This window comes from Antechinus flavipes, chromosome 3, assembly GCF_016432865.1.
Source record: "Antechinus flavipes isolate AdamAnt ecotype Samford, QLD, Australia chromosome 3, AdamAnt_v2, whole genome shotgun sequence".
NCBI lineage: Eukaryota > Metazoa > Chordata > Mammalia > Dasyuromorphia > Dasyuridae > Antechinus > Antechinus flavipes.
The window spans coordinates 396,238,179-396,257,130 of record NC_067400.1 but is presented as its reverse complement, the minus strand read 5'-3'; the positions used below and the strand labels follow the sequence as shown (position 1 = coordinate 396,257,130).

The window sequence follows — 18,952 nt, the reverse complement described above, 5'->3', positions numbered from 1 at the left end:
ATCTCCCAGGGTGTTGTCATCAGTAACAAAAGAATTAACTTTTATGTAGGTTCTGAAAATCCTGAAAGACTTTACCAATGCTAGCTATTGTTGAGGAGAAGAAGAATATTAATAAAGTCAAGTCTTAGGAAGAACAGTTAAAAAAAAAAAACTCTCCAAGATAATGGTGAGAGAAAACACTTTTAAGGGCAAGTAGAATTCAAAAGGATTTTACCACTTGTCAAATTATTCTCCATCATAAAGTACATTTATCTACAGAAGAAAGGGAGGAGGATAGTGATTTGCTTGGCATCACATAATAGTCTTAAACATGTTGTTTCAGAACCAGAAAGTAATGATAAAACTATATGCATGTATATGGTTAGGTCAAACATTTCTGATTCATCTGAGTAAAACAGTGTATTACAGATCTCTGACCCAGTTTGCCAAATACATCAAATAATTAAAAACATACCAAGTAAAAATGTATTAGCAAATACTATTTGAGATCATCACACATTTGCTGGACTAATAGAAATAATTAGTGATGAAAGGGTTGTGGAAAGAAAAGTACACAAAGATGTAATTGGTGGAGTTGGAATAGCTATAACCTAAGCTGTCTGCCTCTAAGATAAAATACAGACTTCTCATCTTGTCATTTAAAGCCCTCCTCAATCAGCTTCAAATTGCCTTTCTATATTTATGTCACTACTCTTCTCATGTCCAATCCCAGCCAAATATCCCTACAATTGACATTTCCTGTATCTCCATGTTTTCACAGGCTATCCCCAGGTCCTGAAATGTCATTCACTTCTTAGAATCCTTAGTTTCCTTTAGAAATGTTCACTGCAAGTGTTTTCTCTAAAGTCTTTCCTAATTCCCTGCTACTCATTACTTCTGTGATTCTCTTGATTTTAGTTTCCTGATCTGTAAAATGACTGAATAAGATTAAAAAGTCTCTAAAGGTCCCTTTGTGCTCAGAATCCTAGATTTTTCCCAGCTCCACTCCACCCCCATCTCCCAGGGGGCTCACCTACCTCTGAGTGCCTTGAATTTCTCCCTCAGCGTCCAAGGCCATCTCCAATCATCCTGATCCATGTCTTCCAATTGGATCTAAATGACTCTGAAGGAGAAAGTGAGGATGGTGTCTTTGAACTGCCCCTTCCCATTTAAACCCAATTCATTTGCAAGTCATGGCATTACCTCCCTGGTGTCATGTCTTTGAAAACAAGGGATAAGCAACAACAATCTGTGAGCATTGAGTATTTTTTTTTCTCTTTTTTACTGTTGCAGCCCCAAAGACAGAGCCATATGCATTAATATTGCATATCCCTTTTGAGATAAGTTCCATATACATGGTGAAACTAGAATTTTGTCAAATACTCAAAGGCTTTGCTAGCATTTAGTTGAAAAAGATTAAAATGACTAAAATTATGTTAAATAATGTGAAATAAAATTCTGTCAAAGAAATATTTTCCAGTAAGTGTAAAAAATATCCAAATTTGTCCTGATTACCTTAGAAAGTATATCATAACTAAGAAACAAAAATAGAATGCAATGAGTATGTTCCTGGTTTGAAGTAAAATATATTATTCCAAATGACACTCAGCTAGAGTCCCCATTGTCCTTGTGATACTGTCATGAGGTAGAAAATAATTTTGAAATAAAAAAGTTTACTTAGTTCTGCTTTGCTACTTTCTAGCCTATTGAATTGTAACATGTACAGAAACAGTCAGGATGAGAGGAGATAGAGAGGGATAGTGTAGTTAGATGGTAGATTATGTGGGAATAAAAAATTAAGACTAGAAAGTAGGAAGCCAAATTATAATGACTCAAAAGTGCCTGTTGAATAAAAGATGTCACAAATTGAACTTATGCTTTAGGAAAATTACCTTTGCAACTGAGTGGAAGACTTTTAGGCCAGCAGTACAACTTGTATGTCATTATCCTGAAACTGAACCCCCTGCTAGTTGTTGCTGTTTAATCTGGGTATGCCTCATATTTCACTGAAAAAAAAAAAAAAACGAATCCATTAGCTGAGAGCTCCTTCTTTCCTCCCACCCTCCTCACATTACTTAAAATACTTTCCTTCACTATCTCTTCTCTCACCTCTGTCCCACATGAAGAAATGGTGGTTGTTCTTGCCAAAACAAACCGCTCTATAAGCACAAACAATCTATTCCATCCTACCTACTTTAGCAATCTATCTCCCTCTACTACCCTCACTCTTTTACTTATTTTCAATCTCTGGCTACTGGATGCTTCTTTACAGCCTTCAAACATGTTCATGTCTCCTCCATCTATATGCACTAGATATGTACCATCCATCCCATAGATCTATCCTCCCTTTTGGAGCTAAACTCCTTGAGAAGGCCATTTGCATTTGTTTCCTTTTCATTCTCTTAACCCTCTACAATCTAGCCTCTGATCTCATTATTCAGTTCAAACTACTTTTTCAAAAGTTACCAAATATTTCTTTATTAACAAATATAATGACATTTTGTCAGTATTCATCCTTCTTGTTTTCTCCATAGTCTTTGACACTATCAGTATTCCTTTGATTGATACCTTATATCTCTCTACGGTTTTGTGACACTCAAGTCTCCTGCTTCTCCTCTATGACTAATTGTTCCTTCTCAAGCTCATTTACTGGATCATCATCCAAGTCATATCAACTAACCATAGATATCCTCCAAAACTTGTCCTTGTTCTCAAAGGTGTGATAACAGGGAGGTACTTCTTGCCTCTTCTTCCCTCAGACCATTTCACTTGACAATCATCATCTAAGTTTCTCATGAATTCAATGATCATCTTCAAAATCACAGATTTACTTATCTAGACTTAATTTCTCTCCTAATCTCTAGACTTACACCTCCACTTCTATTGCACATCTTAAATTGAATAACCTATAGACATTTTTAATAATCTATTCAAAACTGAAATCATTATTTTTCTCCCAAGTTCTCCACGCTTCCAAAAAAAATCTATTACCATTACCAATCTCCCTCCTTCAGATCAAGACTTGAAAATCAGAGATGGACAGTTGAAGCACAGAGTGCAAAAAGAAGAGTAATCTACCATAAAGTTGGAAAGGTAATTTCCTAAGTCCTAACTTGTCCTGAGAACTCCATTCTTCTTTTTCCAAAAAAATGTCGTATCTCAAACTCAACATGACTAAAACTAAATTTGCCTGCTGCCACCACATTCTTTCTTCCCATTAATAATGCCCCCAACTTCACAACCTCCCAGGCTCCTGCCTTTGAATCTTTTTCCTTCACTACTTTCATCATAGCTTCTTCTCTTTAAACAATTAACTATGTCCTATTCTTTCTACCTTTACTATATCTTCCATATGCACTTATTCTTTTTCATACCTACTACAATCTCCCTTATCCAGGCCATTATTCAATTTCACTTATCTTATTGCAGTTAGGATAACTTGGCCTTCTCCTTTAGGTCATCCCTTTCCTAATCCATTCTCTAGGCTCATTAATATACAAATAATCTCCTGAAAAATCATGATGATCATATAAATTCTCTATTCCATCAAGGACTATTTCAAATTTTTACCATAAAGTTTTCCTTGCTTTATCACCCCCATTCTCATGTGAAAGTCATCTTTTCCTGCTCACAACACTTTCCCTGGACCTGTCATTTGCACTTATCTAACTCTTCTTTACTCAGTGTGGCATGGAGAGACAGTCTCAAAGCCAGAAAAGTGTAGTTTCAATTCCTCTTTTGACAGATTCTGGCTGTGGGACTCTGGGCAGTTAACTGGGACAGAACAGTGAACCTAAAATCAGGAAGACCTGAATTCAAATGTGACTTCAGATATTTGCTAGTTGTATGCACCTGAGCAAGTCATTTTCTCACTTACCTTCTAAAATACAAATAATAGTAGCACCTAACTCTCAGGATTGTTGTGAGGATAAAAGAAGAGACCATTTATAAAACACTGTAAAACTTAAAAGCACTGTGTAAACTGCTAGTTATTATTGTTGTTATTATTAAATTTTATATTCCTTCATGCCCAGGCAACTCTTTAGGACTATAAATTGTGTAGAAGGTGCCACCTGAATTAACAGAGTTTTCTCACCTATGAACCTTTATATTAATGAAATTTGTTCCTATGTCTTTTTCTTCCTCTATAAAAAGTTATTTATGTACTTGGCATATACCTCCACAATCCTTATCCCACTCCCACTAGAAAGTAAATTCCTTGCTAGCATATGCTTCCACAATCCTCATCCCACTCCCACTAGAAAGTCAACTCCATGATGTCAGGGCCTTTGTATCTCTATCCTCAGTGCCTTACACATAAAAGGCAGTTTTTTTTTTAAATGATTAGATAAATAAATGTGTTTCAAGTCACTTTGAATTTATAATCCTTTCCTAGCCTCCTTATATAACTGAAAAAACAGCTTTATCCTACTTTAGTTTATAATTAAGAATTTGAAGTGAAAATCTTTAGTACTTTCTGTATATACTAAATAATTATCCAGAGCATTCAAGAATCTGTGTACTGTAACATATGGGTTTTTACTTTTAATATAGGCAGTACAACAAATTCAGATTGCATCTGTCATGTTCCATTTTTCTATATTTAATAATGTCAACTTTGTAATATTTCAGTCATAATTATAGCCAGATTTTTCTTTTAGTAGGGCAGCAATATTTCCTTAGAAAAAAGGAAATCTTCTATAATAACTCTATTCATATGATCAATTATAGAATTATAGACCTAGAGAAAGAAGGGACTTCAAAAACCAGGTCTAACCTTAGCATCTTACTTTTGAAAAAACTGAAGTTAAATGCTTTATCTAGGTAATAAGTAATAGGAGGCAAGATTTTGAACCCAAGTCCTCTGATTATAATATCAATACAGTTGTAATTACAATGCTGTTGATATCTGTTTCAGAGCTTTCCAAAATGTCTGCACCTGTACTTCTGATGACCTGACTATAGTAGGAACTATTTCTGCCTTTACATTCTCTTTCCCATTTCAATCTCTATCACCTCTTCTCTCCTCCCCTAGCAACTATTTTTGTTAGGTTCTTAGTTCTTTTTGCCTGGACGGTAGCATCAGCCCTCTTTAATATTTCCATATGCCAAGGAAGGAAGGAAAATCCACCTCTTTCAGCATTGTCTTGTGAGATAAAGGTTTTCGAAAAGCATGGTACCATTAAAAAAAAAAAAAAAGCACTGAATTTGAAGTGAGAGAACCAAGATTTGAATCCCAGTTCTGCTACTTAATGTGTGACCCTGGATAGGTTATTTTCTCTCTTCAGACTTCTGCAAAATCATTGGACTAGGAAGAATGCTAGAAAGTTCTTGTTCTCAATTCTTTGATGCTTTCATTTCTTTATATTATACTCTCTGGGTTTTATCTGGAAATTTTTTAAGCCTCTATAACCTCAGAAAACTCACACAGGGCAGAATTTGCATCGTCTTCCCTACTTAACATCCTAATATTTTACAGCTACCAAGAGAGTAAGCATTCCATTGAGTGTTTCATTGGTACCCTCCTTATAATGCAATAGCATGCCCCAAACCTGTTGGAATCCTTACAAACTGCTAACTAATTAGAGTTGATCTAATCTTACAAGAAGATTTTGGACAGTACCTGAAACAAGGTACTAAGTAGAACTAATTAGTACAATGCTTGTGTTTACACCTTTGAGTTCACACCTCCCTTAGAGCTCTTTGGGCCAGAGAGCATTATGGGAGAAAACCCATAATCCCATTCTCTCAGAAGATTCACATATAAGGCCAATGAAGAGAGAGCTATTCCAGAATATATTTTCCACTTGGCTGGCTGGTCGCAGAGGAGAGTTCAGCTGGACTGGAGAGGAGCAACTCTGGTGCAGACAGAGAGCACTTTGACAGATTTCAGCGGAATTACACCAGAAGCCCTCTCTCTGAGGCAAGGCAGAATATATTCCACTTGGCTGGCTGGTTGCAGAAGAGAGTTCAGCTAGATTGGAGAGGAGCACTCTGGTGCAGACACAGAGCACATTGAGAGATTTCACCGGAATGACATGAAGAGTGGAGCTGGCTGGAGGCTGAAGAAAGCAGAGGCAGAGGCTGAAGGACAGAATCCTTGGATTTGGCAACATTTGGAGGGAGCTCTGGAACCAAACAGAGAGATAGGCCTCTAAGCTAACTGGCTATATTGGAGATAATAAAAGATCTGAACTTTTATCACCTGGCGGTGTTTTGAGAAGAAAAAGCTCACCACATTTTTATCTGTTTTTATTTCTTGTGGCACACCCATAATTGCAAATGCTTGAATGAGGAATTCAGTGACCACTCGGGCTGCCTCTTTTGCTGCTGGTATGGCAAAAGTGAATCCTGAAAAGGTGTCTACCACAACGTGGATAAAAGACAGACGACCAAAAGATTTATAGTGGGTCACATCCATTTGCCAGATTTCATTGGGTCTCAAACCACGAGGGTTCTCCCTGGAGGCAGCGTAGGAGCGTGGAAGGGAAGGCAAGCTGTACAGCTTTTCACTATGCTCCTAGCTTCTTCTTTTGTAATCCCAAACTGTAAACGCAAAGCTCGAGCAGCCTGATGGTATTTAGAATGGGATTCCTTTTCAATTAAGTACTTCGGCTTTTTAGGTAGGGCTGCTGTTGAAGGCCTGCCAGCACTCTCATCAGTTCCTATTCAGTGGAAAACTGATACCCCAATGTGGGTAGAACAGTGGCCCTTAACAAGAGATAAAATTCAGGCCTTAGTAGATATAGTGCAAGAACAACTTGACCAAGGACACTTACAACCTTCTCTAAGTCCTTGGAATTCTCCAGTATTTATTATAAAAAAGAAATCTGGAAAATGGAGGATGTTAAGTGATTTAAGAAAGGTAAACAAACAGATGGAAACTCTTCAGCCTGGACTTCCATCTCCTACTCAGTTGCCTAGAGAATGGCCTCTTTGGGTTATAGACATCAAGGATTGTTTCTATTCCATTCCTCTAGATAAGGAGGATATGAAAAGATTTGCCTTTTCAGTGCCCAGTGTTAATTTAGCTGAGTCTTATAAAAGATATGAATGGACAGTTTTGCCACAGGGAATGAAAAATAGCCCTACTATATGCCAAATGTATGTTATTGCTGCTCTTGCTCCAGTAAGAAAAGCATTTCCAAAAGTTATGCTATTACATTATATGAATGATATATTGGGATGTGCACTTGAGGAGCGAATGTTAGAAGCATGTCTACAAAAGACCATAGCAACACTAAGATACTACAAACTTCATATCGCTACAGAAAAAATTCAAAGGCATGCTCCTTTTCAATATTTAGGATATGAAATATATCCTAAGGCACTTACACTATAAAAACTGTCTTTAAGAACAGAGAGGTTGAACACCTTAAATGATTTCCAAAAGTTAATAGGAGATATCCAATGGATGCGTCCAGTGTTAGGTTTAACTACCAATCAATTGCAACCCCTATATGACATTTTAAGGGGAGACACTGCTTTAAATTCACCACGCCAGCTTACAAAAGAAGCTCAAGAGGCTTTGAGAGAAGTTGAACTGGCTTTATCCAATGTAGTTGAAAGAGTAACTCAAAAACCCTTGCTACGAAAGAAGCACCCACAGCAGTCCTTCATCAAGGAGACAGTGTGATAGAGTGGGTGAACCTCCCAGCACAACCAGAACAAAGCCTTACTTCTTACCCAGTGCTTGTGGCTAGAATTTTATTAAAGGCCATTAAGCGAGCAGTACAATTATCTGGGACAAGACCTGACAAGATATACACCTTTTATACAAACGCACAAATTAATGTATGCTGTGAAACCATCCCAGAGTGGCAAATTTTATTGGCCATGGCTCCAAATTTTGCACATGGATCTCCATTAAAGATAACCAGACTACTGCATAATTGGCAATGGATTTTTGAGGAGAAGGTTTCTAAGGTTCCTCTTAAAGGACCAACTATTTTTACAGACGCAGCCAAACAAAATATTTGTGCTGTATACTCTCATGATTTAAACGTAAAAAGAGTAGTCAGAACTCCTTTTCAGTCCACTCAGCAGAACGAATTATATGCGATCATGCTAGCTCTCACTTATTACCCAGGCGACATAAATATAATATCTGATTCAGCCTATTCAGTAGGTGTGGTACAAAGAATTGCCACAGCCCAAATAAAATTTGCAGCTTCTAATACATATCAGCTCTTTAAGGAACTTCAAGAGCAAGTGAGAAAGCATCCAGGAAAGATTTATATCCTGCATGTCCACTCACATAGTGGACTCCCAGGCCCTATTTTTGATGGGAATTCAAAGGCAGATAGCCTTTTAACTATGTTGGCCAGTATGCCTTTATTTCAGGAGGCCCAGGAATCCCATTCTAAATACCATCAGGCTGCTCGAGCTTTGCGTTTACAGTTTGGGATTACAAAAGAAGAAGCTAGGAGCATAGTGAAAAGCTATACAGCTTGCCTTCCCTTCCACGCTCCTACACTGCCTCCAGGGAAGAACCCTCGTGGTTTGAGACCCAATGAAATCTGGCAAATGGATGTGACCCACTATAAATCTTTTGGTCGTCTGTCTTTTATCCACGTTGTGGTAGACACCTTTTCAGGATTCACTTTTGCCATACCAGCAGCAAAAGAGACAGCCCGAGTAGTCACTGAATTCCTCATTCAAGCATTCGCAATTATGGGTGTGCCACAAGAAATAAAAACAGATAATGGACCAGCATATACCTCCAAACATTTTGAACACTTTTGTGCACAGTATAAGATTTTACACACTACTGGCATACCCTTTAATCCTCAAGGTCAGGCAATCATAGAAAGAAGAAACAGGGACATTAAGACACTCCTCCAAAAACAAAAGAAAGGGGGAGCCACGGGTAACCCTACAGAACTTCTAAATTTAGTTCTCTATACCATTAATTTTTTAATCTTTGATAAAGATGCACTGGCTCCAGCAGACAGGTTGTATAATCCACCAGAAGAGCAGTGTCCAGTGCGAGCAGCTCCACTATCTTTAGATAATCGCCAGGTGATGTGGAGAGATCCAGAAAGTGGTGAATGGAAGGGACCAGATAGGCTAACTGCTTGGGGGAGAGGATTTGCTTGCATCTCTACATGTGGAGAAGGAATCAGATGGGTGCAGACGAGCCGCATTCGCCTTGTCCATCGCAGAGAGATGGAGCAGACCCTTGAAACAAAGGAGAAGACCCAAGAAATATCGGGTGGTTCTGTTGCTGATTGTGCTCACTATTGAAAGAGCATAGCTGACAAGGAGACTGTTAAAAGAACTTTTAAAAATCTTCAGGAATCATTGGATTAAGACAAGATGAAACTATTTTAGTTCTTGAAAAACCAGCAAGAATCATTGGATTCCCTGAGATGAAAAATTGTTGATGAGACTTTTTGCAGAATTTTCAGTTCATGCTGGCACATGAATTAATGGACAATGGATTCCTTATGGACTATTTCTAGGACTTATGGACATGTGTAAATTTTCAGGTTGTTTCATGTTATTTGTTACATTCTACTAGCCTGTGTTATATTGCTATGTGCTTATGTAAATTATGTGTAATGCCTCTCATATTGATGGATTTATGTATACCATGTATATCTGTTTCGAAGTTCTGGCCCATATTGATGGATTTATGTGTACCCCTTCAGAAACCCACTAATCTGATTTGATTTCCTATTTCCTTTGGTGTTTTCATCTCCCTTCCTGAGATGTCAGGGAAGGCGTGATCACCTTTTAGGTGGGGTTCTCACCTCCTTGAGAAATCAGGGAAGTCATGACCACCCTATGTTCTAAAACAAAAGAAAGAGGGAGATGTTGGAATCCTTACAAACTGCTAACTAATTAAAGTTGATCTAATCTTACAAGAAGATTTTGGCCAGAACCTGAAACAAGGTACTAAGTAGAACTAATTAGTACAATGCTTGTGTTTACACCTTTGTGTTCACACCTCCCTTAAAGCTCTTTGGGCCAGAGAGCACTATGGGAGAAAACCCATAATCCCATTCTCTCAGAAGATTCACATATAAGGCCAATGAAGAGAGAGCTATTCCAGAATATATTTTCCACTTGGCTGGCTGGTCGCAGAGGAGAGTTCAGCTGGACTGGAGAGGAGCAACTCTGGTGCAGACAGAGAGCATTTTGACAGATTTCAGCGGAATTACACCAGAAGCCCTTTCTCCGAAGCAAGGCAGAATATTTTCCACTTGGCTGGCTGGTGGCAGAAGAAGAGTTTTCAGAGGAAGAAGCCACGAGTCGAAGAGTTCAATGGACAACCAGATTCATCTTCATCTCACACCACTGTGGTAGGTGGCTGGGCTCCTGCACGCCCCCCACTGAGACCAAGCTGGTCTGAAAGACTCACCAGAAAGCTAGCCGAGCCCCAAGTGAAGGAGACAAGAGATTCATTCCATCTCTGTGCTGGTTGGAGACAGAAGAAAGCAAAGGCAGAGGCTGAAGGACCAGACCTTTGGATTTGGCGACATTCCGAGGGAGGTCTTGGAACCAAGCAGAGAGATAGGCCTCTAAGCTAACCGGCTATATTGGAGATAATAAAAGATCTGAACTTTTATCACCTGGCGGTGTTTTGAGAAGAAGAAGCTCACCACACAATCCAACAGGACTTTATGTGGCTTTGCATCATTTCAGTATATCAATTGGGTAACAACTGTGAACCCTCACAGTTGAAGTATAATAACATACAATAGGTAGCCCATGGGCTAGATTAATGATCACTAGAAGTGCTCTTCAAATTCAGCTACAGTAAATACAGAAATTCAATTTGTCAATGGATCCTTTTGGGGGAGTTCCTATAAAGCAAGGAGATTCAAAATGGTGTAATGGATGGAGAGCTGGTCTCAAAACTGAAAGATCTGAGTTCAAGCTCCTTCCCCAACACATTGGCTGTGTGTCTCTGGCCAGATCACTTAACTTTTTAGTGCTCTAAGCAATTCTTTAAGATGAATTGCAAAGAATTTGCTTGTGTACATTGAAAAGGAGAATTTTCCTCACCTGGGAGTTCTCAATATATGGGAATTCACAGATAGACATAACCTATAGTGAAATCTTTGGAAGACACTTTTTCCTTCTAGCAAAAGTAGGGGAAAGGGAGCTTTTTTCAGTTCCACTGCCTTGCTACCCCCTGGATCTTGCATTTTCTTAGTTAAATGGAGAGCAACTATCTAGTTATCTTTGAATTCTACAATGGGGGCAACATACTAAAGAGAGAAGATAAAAAAAATCTGACTCCTCTATTAGAAGTCAGATTCTGACAGGAATGAACTTGATCTATAGGAGTATAGAACAGGTTATATGAATAAATACACATAAATTTTCTGGGAAATTAACATCCTTCCTACACAGTGGAAATTCATATCTGAAATACTCAGCAAAAATCTGCTAAGTCACAGTTCTTTGTTCCTAATATACCCTTCTTTGCATCAAACATATTTGTATATATATTGATCCTATTTTTTCCTCTCCCCTCAGTAAAATACAAGTTTCTTGATAGTTATTGTTTTTTATCTTTACATCCCCAACACTTATCATTAGACCTTGCTTAATAAAAGTTAATTGAATTTCATTAGACAATCTTGCTAAGAATGAAGATATCCATCAGTAAATGTTCTAATTTTATACATGAGAATTAAATCCTGAGACTTTGGCGAGTGTCTTAAAGTAATGTTTTATATGCCTATTTATAATATATTTTTCTAATCAGTTTTCCTCAGCACTAAAAGAAAAGAAAGAGTAGAATGACAATACAGAACTGAATTTGATGTCATGAAAATGGATTTGAATCTGGTCTTAAATGCTTAATAGCTATATGATCATAGGTAGGTCACAACCCTTGAGAATCTATTTCCTTATTTGTAAAATGGGAATAATAATATTTATAATATTTGTACTACCAGAGAGTTATTCAGAAGAAAGTATTTCCCAAACCTTTAAGTGCTATGCCTGATGATAGTTACTAAGAAAAAATATCAAACTTGATAGATTATAATTGAGTATAAAAGAAAAATTCATTCAGTGGAAAAAAATGAAAAGATAAAGTTGTATAGGATATATGATCCTATGATTTAGAATCCAGTGATGTCAAACATAGAAATTAATCTCTGCTGCCACATATTATCTTAGAAAACCACAAATTAAAATTATTTATTTGTATTTTTTATTAAACATTTCCCAATTACTATTTAATCTGGTTCTAGCCACATGAATAGCTTAATGAAGTTTGACACTTCTGATCCAAATCATAAAAATATAATATAAAAAACAGGACTCTTCATTCTGAGAAAAAAAAAAAAAGGAAAGGCAAAAGGTTATCAAAGCTTTTTAAATCATGGAAGATATGTACTAGAAAAAAAAATTCACATCCTAAACAATAGTACGCCAAGTTGCCCCTTGAAAATAAAAGGAAGTAAAATTTTACGTAATTTCTAGGGATTAAGTTTGGTTCAAATCTATTTTCCTAAGAGGTGAATATTCCTTGTTTAACCTATATTGAATTGCTTGCTGTCTAGAGGAGGGAGTGAGGGGAGGGAGGGAGAAAAAGTTGGAACACAAGGTTTTTACAAGGGTGAATGCTGAAAACTATCTCTACATGTATTTTGAAAATAAAAAACTATTGTTTAAAATTTTTTAAATTAAAAAAACAAGTAAATCCCATGTTTAAAAATTCAAGGATCTAGCTTTCTATCAAGAGAAGGAAATTTTCTTGTACCTTGTGCCTATTGAAAAGAGAAGATGATCACATATTTCTCCAGTTCTGAGATGAGGAATTAAGGCCAGTACAAAACTGTTATGTTTGAGCAATAGGGAGAGGGGAGCTGGACAAACCCTTTGCTTATACTAGTTATTAAATCTGTTATACCCCTGAATCTGTTGAGTTGTCAGGATTTCTAGGAAATTTTTTTTTTAGATTTGGTTTTGACATACCAACAAAGCCAAGTGTACAAAATAACCACACAATTTTGCTCTGGAAGTATATTTAATAGTGATTATCTCAAAATAGATAGTAAATTCCAATTACAAACATGCTTATTTAGTACAAGTTGAAATATCAAGCACATGGACCATGGACCAAAAGGGGAAATCCTCATATCATACAACTACATCAATCATAAATTATGTATGTTAAAACATAATCTTTAATAATTCTAAATATACTGTTGTGTTTATGAAGAAATTTGTGATTAATGATTAATATCTTGTCCCAAAACTTGAAGGACTAAGTTCTTCTTAGACTAGAGGCTGACTTCTTCTCAACTCCTAAGAGAGGGAGAAAAAAGGCAAATAGGAAAAGTGACAGAAAAAAAGGACAAAAGCACACAAAGTGAGATTTCTGCTGTTTGTAGAAAATGCTTTCTCTTTTTTCTAGAAGTTTCTAAAATAGATATTGTTTTTATATCACAGTCATTTTTCAATATATCCTAATATTTTCCCAGGAAGTGGAAAAAGTCAGGGTGAGGACATAAAGAGCAAAAGAATGATAATCTGAGAAGACCACCCAAAATTGACCCAATTACTCAGATCTCTGGTACTTAATACATGCTTATTGAGGTAGTTCCTACTATGTTTCCTTATGAATGAATTGCATTTTAGAAAGACATTTAAATATATTAATTTTCATAATTTCTTTGTTTTTTAATCTCAATTATAGCTTTGATTGTGAAGTGTGAAGGATTTTTAAGTGTCTATCTTTTGAAAAAGGAAATTTGGTTATTTTTTGCTAGTATTTGAATTCCCTTTCCAATTTTAAAAGTTTTAAGACTTATCTATCAAAAAACAAGTACTGATACAATAATATCAAGTAGCATATTGATTATATCAGAAGAAATTTAAGGAAGATGAAAAGTTGCCTATATTTCCTGTGTGTTACAGTTAAATGATTATATTTATTACTGCACTTGTGCAGGCAATTCATACTCAATTTAAGTTTTGTACAACTTTGCTTTCATGGTCATTACTATTATACAAGAAATTATAGTTATTCATAGCATTTCCACTCTGTTTTTTTCTCATTCTTCCCTTTTTGATCTGATTTTTCTTGTGTAGCACAATAATTATATAAATATAAATATTTTATAAATTATAAATCTATAAAATTTTATAAATATAAAAAAGAAATTATAGTTGTTTAAGATGCTTGTTTTTTTCAGATGCCATCTGCTTATTAAAACAGAGGTAATAGAGCAAGACATATATTACTAAAGGATGTGTATTTAATTTGTTGACACTATGGACACGGTCAAGAATAGCTGCTCTAGTGAGAGGTAGGCTTCCAGATGTTAACATTCCACACATGGCAGCTTGAAAAGAAGGGATGGAAAATCTTAAGCAAGAGTATTTTAGAAAGTATGACATTGAAACAATAGGTAAATTACAATTTCATTAGAAAGTTTGATTCAGTTGGAGGTATTTATTATGGATGTTGTTGATCTGTAATTCCTTTTCTTCCCTCCAAGTACTAAAAATGTGTCTGCCCACATTTTTCTTCTTATATTTCTCTTATAATGTATCAAGTAATAAAGAAGGAAAATAACATTTTGGCTATTTCCAGTGATAAATCTTTTTTTCTCAGTATGTATTTCATGAACACTTCTATTTTACAATAATTTAATAATTTAATTTACAAATAAATTTAATCCTAATTAAATAATTAGAACAGCTTATGTTTATATATTTTTCAGAACAATTTACCATTGTCTTAATAGTGATTTCATTCTCGTGTTATAGTGGAAGAGCACAGAGAGCTTTAGCAGTCAAAAGACCTGAATGGGAGACCCTATAGTATCCCTATATAAAAAAGGCATAACCTTGTACAACCTTGTATGACCTTGGGGAATCTTTTCATCTCTTTGTTTCCTCATCTATAAAAGGACAATAAATCTATCACTATCAGCCTAAATCACAAAGTTTTTATCAGAAAAGTACTTCATAAATTGCAAAGCTCTGCAGAAATAGGAACTATTTTGTATTTTGTTTCCAAAATGTTTAAATTTATTCAATTCAGTTCAGCAATGTTTAGTGTATTTACTATGTCCCTGCTTATATATACTAGAGACTCAAAGAAAATAGCAAAATAGTTCCTCCTCTTAGGGAACTCACATTATCATGGGAGAAAATACAGATGCACAGATAAATTTTTGTATACACATATATATGTATTTATACATACATTATATATGTGTATGATATATATCTTATATAAGATTATACGCATAAATATTATATATAATTATATATACCATGCACATATTAGTATAAACATACATATTTTATATATGCACATAGAGGTATATATATGTAATTACCACATACATTCAAAATAAATACAAAGTAATTTAGGGAAGGAGTAGAGAATGTACTAATAACTGAGGGGATTCATAAAGGCATTATGTAGGAAGTAGCATTTGAGTTGATCCTTAAAGAAAACTGAATTCCAAGAGGTAGAGATGAGCAGAGCAAACATTCCAGGCAAAGGGGAGAAACTGTGTAAGGAGGTAGGAGATAGTATATCTCATTCTAAGATCGTCAAATAGGCCAATTTGGCTTAAATGTAGAGTGCATGAGAGAGAGAATTATGTGGAACCATTCTAGCAAGATATATTAGAGCTAGATTTTGAAGGATTTTAAATTCTAAATAAAGCAGTCTATGTTTTTAATGTAGAGAAAGTGGGGAATTGAGCAGAAGAATAAAAAATTAAGATCTATACTTTAGGACTATATATTTAGCAGCTACATATAAGTGATGAATTGGGGAGGGGAAAAACTAGAGGCAAGGAGAGTAATTAGATAATTATATAACTTAAGAGATAGCTTAAGAGATAAATGATAGCTATTATACAGATAGAATAAATAAAATTTGACCAAATTTTATTTATTCTGAGAATTGAAGAATCAAGACTGACTTCTAAGTTGAACCATAGATGATTAGAATGGGTAGTAGTACTCTTAAGGTATGTGTGAAGAGGGTGTTTCAGAGAGAAAAGAATGGAAGTTCTATTTTAGATGCAGTGAATTCGAAAAGCTTATAAAGATGTCTAGCAGTTAGCTGGTAATGGAGGAGTTGAATTTAGAAGAGAAATGTAGTCTGTATGTGTAGTTATGAAAATGGTTGATACAAAAATAATTTCTGAACTCATGAGAGTAGATAAGATCACTAGGAGAGATCCTTAGGTGAGAACAGAGCCCATGGTTGATTAAGTTAAGCTGACACACATAAATTAATAATAATGATAAATTTTAAAGTGTTTTAAGGTTTAAAAATAAAGTGTGTATTCACTATTCAAGTATTTTAAAACTTTATCCAAGTAAATAGAATATATGTAGAGCAATAAGGATAACATTTCTTGCATCCATTTTTCCATTCTTTTAATACTATATATACTGTTTGCTTTTCAGGGAACTTAGATACATCACAGCATATAGAAAAATGAATGGATAAAGGATTTATTAAGCTCTTACCATGTACTTTATACCTCTGACCTATTCTTCTAAATGCAAATGCCTTATGTAAAGAAGTCAAAGAATGAGGAGGGGAGACTTGATTGCTGTGGTCTTTATTCTGTTTTCCTGAGACTATGGGTATATCTTTTCAACCCATCATATTATTCTAGGAGAATGATAAAAGTCATCATTTGTATTAATGCTCATGGCAACAGATGTAGAGCTAAAAATGAAGAAAGTGATGTCAAAGAAATTTGCTTAAAGTCTTACAGGTCATAAATATCAGAATTAACATTTGAACCCAGGTCCTCTGCCTCCAAACCCAAGCCTCCATTTATTTACTGTCTAGTCAAAGAGGCTAGATATAAGTTTGGCTGCCTTTCACTGTAGAGAAACTCCAAGGAAGCAAATAATTTTCTAAAGAATTCACTCAAACTGATTAAAATAGTCCATATCTTACCTGGAGTCAATCTGGTTCTGATAGGGGGAAGAAGCCAACAAACATTGACTTTTGTGTCATAATGGACCACTAAAACTACCCCTGGGGGTCATTAGATTGTAGGCTTGTTAAAAAAAAAAAAAAAAAAAAAAAGAATCCACCTATATAGATGATCTATTAATATTGAATAAAATTTAGTTTCTTGACCTTACATTAGTTAAATGTTGAATTGGAAATTACTTTCTCAATAAAAATCATTGCTATCAATGCATAATAATATTATACAAGAGAAGGTCTGGGATGCATGTATTTGTGGATTTATCATATCTAGTTTTAAATACTTGGGTTTTTAACTATGTCTAAAGCATTTTGAATGGCAATAAATGGTAGATAGATGGTATTTCTACTTCATGTTATTCAACAATGCTGATTCCACGTTTTTTACCATCTAGTGGATTAGTGAAAGCCAATATTGCCTGAGGTTAGCAAGGAGCACAAGTAAAACTACTACTATACATACATATATATATCCCATGCATTCCACCAAGTAGAAATTCACTTGGATTCTAAATTCCTCCCTGGGGAGGAAATACTTCCTAAAAGGATTGAATCTATCAGTCATTCAGATGTTAGTGTTAGTTGTTTCAATTAAATTAACACCTAGTTAAGTTCAACTTCAGTGAATGGCGTTTTTTCTTCAAAAGAAAGAAAAGAGAGCCTAATTTTGGTGCATATGATACTTTGAAGAAGGAAGGCTTCAGTAGCATGTGGAACTCTTAATGGAACTAATGAAAAATTTGAATTTGTTATCACAAAATTGTTATCTAGCTAATTCCAGCTCTTTCATAGACCCAAAGATAGGGGTTTCTGTGAGGGCTTCTGATATCATTGTTGCATATATTCAGAGGGCCTTACATAAAATACAATTTAATTAATTTAGAATAACTAGGGAAAATACTGCTATGAATTATTGAAAAGTCTGAATTATAGTGACAACTGTTTCCTTCTAATCCCTAGTGTTTTCAAATAGGAAATTTGCCCGACCCTCTTATTTATCTTATAAATATTATCATATTTTACATTAATTATTGGCATACAAATTGTTAATATGTTAATATCTTTCAAAACAATTTTTATTGAATGACCCCTTTGAAAATTCAAAAGTTTTATATGAGTAGATAGAGAATGAGGCTTTATAACATAAAAATAGAGCATTCAATCTTCTAAATAGCAAAAGGTATGGTATGTGTTTTAACATTATACTTAATACCACTTGTTAAAATTAACTCACTTAAGAGAATAATATTTCCTTCTTCTCTAACCCTTGTGCTCACCCCACATGCCAAAGGATATGCATTCATCACTTCTTATTAAAGTAAGTAGGAATCATATATATGTGAAATGTTTATTGGAGGTCAGTCTTGAGTGGAGATTTCAGCCAGCTAGTTTCTCTATCAAATTTCATGCGTTCTGAACGTATTTGTTTGGAGTTTGTGCATAGAAAGGAATAACTACAAATTTACTTTTACCTCTTAACTGATTTTATCAGTGTTAAAAAATATGAAAAATATTAGGCTAATTCTTTTTCCCCCTGAGGCAATTGGGGTTAAAAGTGACTTGCCCGGGGTCACACAGCCAGAAATTATTAAATTTCTAAGGCCAATTTTGAACTCAGGTCCTCTTGACTTCAGGGCTGGGGCTTTATCTACTACATCAACTACCTGTTCCCATTAGGCTAATTATTTTTAAAAATTCCTATTTTTAAAAGTAAATCTTGTTTATAAGCCTGTCAAATGTAGCATTCAAAATCTAGTATAACCTTTATAGCAGCTTGATATATTCTAATATTTTTGGTTAGTAACATAAAAGATAAAGGGTTGTATCTCCTTTCAATGTGTATATGGAACTCTCATAAATAGTAATAGGATTTAGGAGCTTCAGAGGAAATCATAACCCTTAAAATTTGTAACTATATAATTCAGCTGTGTGAAATGCATAGAATCATCATGAAGGATGAATGAAATTAGAATGGTTTCTTGCTTGGTGCTTTTTATACAACATTGTAAAAAGAGCCAATTG

General features: G+C 35.1%; 1 long non-coding RNA gene across 1 annotated transcript in view; it reads right to left on the bottom strand.

Moving 5' to 3' along the window:
* Positions 1 to 1,775: 1,775 nt before the first annotated feature.
* The window catches only part of LOC127554468 (uncharacterized), a 36,369-nt gene continuing 19,192 nt past the window's right edge, over positions 1,776 to 18,952 (bottom strand). The window contains exon 4 of the long non-coding RNA XR_007951994.1: positions 1,776 to 1,985. This is a non-coding gene — a long non-coding RNA (uncharacterized LOC127554468). The remainder of the gene's footprint in view (positions 1,986 to 18,952) is intronic.